This window comes from Nannospalax galili, unplaced genomic scaffold, assembly GCF_000622305.1.
Source record: "Nannospalax galili isolate Female #2095 unplaced genomic scaffold, S.galili_v1.0 scaffold296, whole genome shotgun sequence".
Classification (NCBI taxonomy): domain Eukaryota; kingdom Metazoa; phylum Chordata; class Mammalia; order Rodentia; family Spalacidae; genus Nannospalax; species Nannospalax galili.
The window spans coordinates 2,067,130-2,072,999 of record NW_008340113.1 but is presented as its reverse complement, the minus strand read 5'-3'; the positions used below and the strand labels follow the sequence as shown (position 1 = coordinate 2,072,999).

Genomic DNA, 5,870 nt, shown 5'->3' with positions numbered 1-5,870 from the left:
TATTCATTAATTCCACTTCAATTATTCACAGAAATTGAAAAACAAAAGAATATTCAATTGGAAACACAAAAATCTCAGGATAGCCAAAATAGACCTGAACAATAAAAGAAGAACCAGAACTATAATCATTCCTGATTTCAAAATATACTCCAGGGACTGGAGAGATGGCACAGCATTTAAGAGCAATGGCTGTTCTTGAGAGGGCCCAGACTCAGTTCTCAGTACCCACATGGTGTCTCATAACTGTCCAAAACTCCAGTTTCGGGATCTGACACCTCTTCTGACTTTCTCAGGCATTGCACACATAAGGTGCACTTATTAAATGTAGACAAAAAAAAAAAACTCCCACATTAGATAAAAAGAAATAAATCAAAAAAATAATTATATCCAGAGCTATAGTAATAAAAACAGCATGGGCAGTCACATGGCAGTGGCTGTGCAGAAGGATGTGGGCTGTGCACAGACTGGTGGTAGCAATGGTCCTGAGCATGCTGCCCAACCAAGCCACTTCGAAGTTTGTATTTCTTACCTGGGAAGAATTTACCAGGACCTCAAAGACAGAGATGTCACATTCTCACCAGATACTATTGAAGAGGAACTCAGAAAGTTCTACTGTGAAGCAAGAGGCAAAGAGAATCAGTTGTGCTACTACATTGGGACCACAGATAATACTGCCACCAAGATCATCAATGAGGTGTCCAAGCCTCTGGCCCACCACATCCCTGTGGAGAAGATCTGTGAGAAACTGAAGAACAAAGACAGCCAGATCTACCAGCTAAAGTATGACAAGCAGCTTGACATGAGCATAGTGGACCTGAAGAAGCTCAGGGTGAAAGAGCTAAAGAATGATCCTGGATGACTTTGGGAAGACGTGCAAGGGCTATACAGAAAGGTCCGACTACATCCACAAGATAAATGAACTGATGCCTAAATACCACCCCCACAAAGTCAGCCTGCACTGAGACTGATTTATAGTCTACCCAATCTGTGCTGCACCCATCAGAAAAACGGTTCATCTGTGTCTTCCTCAAAACAGCTTTTTGTGATTTTTCTTTAAGCTTTTACAATTTTATTTAGAATCTTAAAGAAAAATCCTCAGGGCAGATGAACTGGTCAGCTGCCTTGGGGATGTGAAGGGTGGGAAGAAGTAAAGAAAATCATGGAGCCATGCAGGTTTAGAACTTGCATTGGAGGTCAGACACACATGGCTGATTCATAGCCACAAGGCTGGGAGAAGGAAGCTTTAGAGAAAAAGTGAAGAAATACAAGATGTGGGGGGCAGTCCAAAACCTTAAAGACAGCATGTTTAATAAGAAAGGCATTAAGAAGAAAAGGAGAAATTACACCTTCCTGAAGAGTTCAGGAAAGCTGACAGACTTAGAGACCTACATGACTATGGCTGGTCCAGAAGATCTGGGAGCTATAAATTATTTTTTAAGCTGGGTCCTGACAATATGAGATATGAAACCTGGAGCTTTCCTGATGATGCTGGCTCTACAATGTCCTTCTCAGGGAATTCACTTCCTTCTGTTGCTGGTTTACTCTAGGACTTCAAAGGGTCTGGGGTTTTGTTATTAAAGGGAAAAATTTCTAAAATAAAACACAAAAAGCAGCATGGTATTGGCATAAAAACAGACACATTGAGGAGACATATTTAAGCCCATATACCTATAGCCACTCATTTTTGAAAAAGAGGCCAAAAAGACACACTGGAGCAAAGACAGTATGTTCAACAACTGGTGCTGACCAAATTGGATAGCTACATGCGAAAGAATCAAACTAGATCCCTATGTCTCTCTCTACACAAAACTCAATTTAAGTGAATCAAAGATGTCAAGACAAGATCTGAATCAGAAAGAGGAAAAAGTAGAGAATATACTGGAACTTAAAGGAACAGGAAAGAACTTTCTGAATAAGACCCTAATACTGCAGACATTAAGATCAACAATTAACAAATGAGAACATATGAAATTAAAAAGCTTTGTGCAGCAAAAGACACAATCATTTGAGTGACAAGGCAGGCTACAGAATGGGAAATAATCTTTAGCAGCCGTACATCTCACAGAGGGTTATTACCTGAATATACAAAGAATTCGAAAAACTAAACTAAACCCTTCTGGGTTTAGCCAGGGGTGCCCCTTTTGGGCACAGGTGTAGAGCTGTGCACTGGAACTGGGTAACTCACCAATACCACATCACTGAAGACAGTGACTTCCTCTCCCAAGGAGCTCTGACTGCCATCAGCTCCCCTGCATGGGGTCCCATGAGCCTCACTCCTGTCTATGACAGAATGGTTAGGGGTTCAATCTTGTGCATCTTCTGTGATTTCATGAGTGCCAGAGCCATGTAATGCCCAGAAGATAGAGTTTCACATCCCTCTTCCCCACCATTCAGCTCTTACATTCTTTCCTTCCCTATTTTCTGTAATGTTCCTTGAGCCTTGGAGGGGGTGATATGGGTGGCCCATTTAAGTCTGAACATTCAGTCACATGTTTTCAGCACCTTGACCAGCCACGTTACATTAACCACCACTAGCTGTAAAAAAAAAAAAAAAAAAAAAAAAGTAAAATAAAAAATAAAAAAAGAAAGAAAAAAGAAAAGAAAAGAAAAGAAAAGAGGACTGCACTAGTCCCAGGACCTCTGGTATGTGTACTTGCTGCTGTTTGGTGCCTGGGGCCCATTAGTTAACCTTCCACCTGCTATATACTATACCACCACCCAATACCACTGGAGCTAGAGCAAGATTACACAGAGCTAGGGTAAGGTGGGAGCCAGCAGGAGGAAGTGAATGGCTAGAATCTGAGGTAAGATTTTAATGACTCCTCAGCCCCTCTTTCTATGAGAGAACTTCAATATGTAAGATATTCTGGGGGTCTCCTGAAGGGAGTCATAGCAGATCTAATTAAGAAGGTAATGGCCCCAGTACACCCAAAGGACATTCTAGGATTGCCAATGAAGATGACAGAGAACCTAAGAGGGACTACTTTTAGTTAACAAAAATTTCAAGTCATGTGTTAGAAAGTAAATTCCACTGAATATTAAGACTACATTGATTTCTAGGATAATACATCACAAAGATCTCCAGTGCTATGAAATCATACACAAAAGCCCTGTATTTCATCTATAAACTCTGGGTAGTTGCAGAAATAGGGCCTGTAAATTTTTTTGGTTATTAAAATAAAACTGTGATAGAAAGTCACACACATTATTATATAAGCTGTCACGGACTCTGTTCATTTCGGATTAGCAGATATTGCTGATACAGTGATAGGAAATTAGAATGAATGTGATTTTGATCACACAGTTTCTTATTAGTGACTGCCTGATAACTTTATAAATTCCCTAGAGAGAGTATTAAGGTATAAGAAAATTTTATGCATCTGTTTTACCTATCTATGCATAATTGCATACATATATATTCAAGTTTACACTTAGCAATGCAATGCTCTAAACACATACTGTATATGTAATAATTTAAATTCTATCACTCTCACTCAAAATGTCTACATAATGCCTCATATCAGATGAACTCTACCAAACATTATTATTTAATATTTAATATAATTGTATCAAACATTTTCATTTGCCACTCAGATCCATTTTCCACCCATCCCTAACTTACATAATTAGCAACAGCAAGATCTCTTGCCCTCTCACTTTCAACTAGTAAATGAGAGGTAAACCTGTGAAAGATGGGAAAAAAGAGGATTGGTGGTAATTATTCCCACCACTTCACAGATTTGGTCTACTGCTGACTGTAATCTTGCTAAGCTGTAATTTTTGTCAATAGTAGTCCTGTAACCACCTCTTCCCTTTTAGGCCTCCAAGCACTAAGGGTTCTCCAATGTTGTTAGTCTTGTGCCACTCACATGACTCACTGGATCTCCTAATCCTGCCTTTGTGTTTAGAGATGCCCCTCTACTAGCCTCTCCTCAACTCATCCATTTGTGTATCCTTCTGATAGAGCCCTTGATACCATCTTATGTGGATGGAAATTAAAGAAGGAACCCTTTACCCTGGAAGCAATGCTCATGTCTGGAAATGTCACCTCAGGGTCACAGCTACAGGCCAACTGGCTTTGAACCTTCTGCATGCACTATCATGACAACATTTTCTTCACTAACCACTTAGGCACAGTCTCAGTATTTTTTTATTTCTAACATCAATCTTATTAATGTATCTTTTGTAACAAAGATATAAAAAAACTAAATAAGTTCATATTTAAAAGCTATGCAAGCTATTTCAAGTTCTGGGAGGCCATCAAGGGCTGGGGCAATAGCCTGTGTAGTTTTGGGAGTCTCTTCGACCACTCTGGCCAACAACTCATAGAAGGGTTCTCCTGTCTGACACCGTTTCTTGCTATGATGCCTTTAGCTAAATACATGACTCGTGTAGAGATACTGTACGTGTAATTTGCCATTAGGTTGTTGGAATAATATGATACTCTCTTTCTTGTTTGTTTTTTAAACTAGTTAGGCATTATTTATCTGTTCTCTCTCTCTCTCTCTCTCTCTCTCTCTCTCTACTCTCTCACTGTCTAGCTTTTCAATCATGGCATCCCCATTTAAAGTGTCCCCATATTCCCCATTCCTCCCTTGAGGTCCCACCTGTCTTGAGCTCCTTCATTTCCTTTATCCCCAAGTTTCCTTGTACAACCCTCTCTCTCCCTTCCCATTTAAATAGCCAATTTTTATGCATTTTCCCTTAGTAACATCTGCCTCCTACTGTTTTCTTTCAGGTTCTTTCTTTACCTTTACCTACCTGGTTCCTTTTCATTATTCGATTCCTTCAGGTACATCTGTATACATAGTAACATGTAAGGATTTAGTGCTATGATCCACATGTGAGAGAAAACATATATCATTTGTTTTTCTAAGTCTGTGTTACTTCACTTAATATAACAGTTTCTCGTTCCATTCATTTACCTGCAAATTTCATGCTTTTGCCTTTATTGCTGAGCAGAACTCCATTGTGTAAATGTACCATATTTTCATTATCCACTCATCAGTTGAGGGATACTTGCATACTTTGGACACAGTATTCAGAGCAATAGAGCTGAAACTGACCTGAAACCACTTCCCCTGAAGACTAACTCTCATAGCTTTGGAGAGCACTGTGAAGATGCCAAGGGAAAACATCAATTGATGGTTCAACACCAGTTTCAAAACCAAATGACCACATCAGTGGCTGGCACAGCATAGGACATTGGTGCAATAGTCACACTTTTGTCTTGAGGGCAATCGACAGCTACCTAAATGAACTAAAATCCCACTAAGTGGGAGGAAACTCAAGTGTGGAATTGTAAACATAACCAAATACACATGTGTGAAGAGGTCATAAATCTTAGAGAAAAACCCCAAGACTTGTCACATCCCTAAACTAATGTAATTTCTTGCTATGTGCAAAATATGTATCCTTATATTTACAAAGAAACACCCCAGCCACCATTCATCAAAGAAGCTCATTTTGCACCAATCAGAGACTATTACCAACTACCACAATGGGTCACTCACAGACATTTTCGATGAATTGCCCAGGTGACACATCTACAATGCAATGTCTACACCTAAGGCACATGGAACATAGAACAGGGGTAATGAAAATGACACTAAGGAATCTCTCAATTCTCATTAATGAAGAGCCCACATGCAGCAGAGGGCCAGGAACACAAAATGTCACAAATGGCCAAAACATAGAGATTAAGAGTCCACAGATTGCTGATCCTTGGACAGGACTCCTATATTAAACTTCACCTACCCGGGGCTCAGGGACCATCATGGAAGATGGGACAAAAAGATTATAAGAGCCAGGGAGGAGGTACATGAATGACCATATGGAAACAGTTCTACAAGCTCTGGGAACCCTACTCA

General features: G+C 39.8%; 1 pseudogene; it reads left to right on the top strand.

The window, feature by feature from the left end:
* Positions 1 to 446: 446 nt before the first annotated feature.
* On the top strand, positions 447 to 962 carry LOC103735714 (annotated as a pseudogene).
* The last annotated feature ends 4,908 nt before the right edge of the window (positions 963 to 5,870 follow it).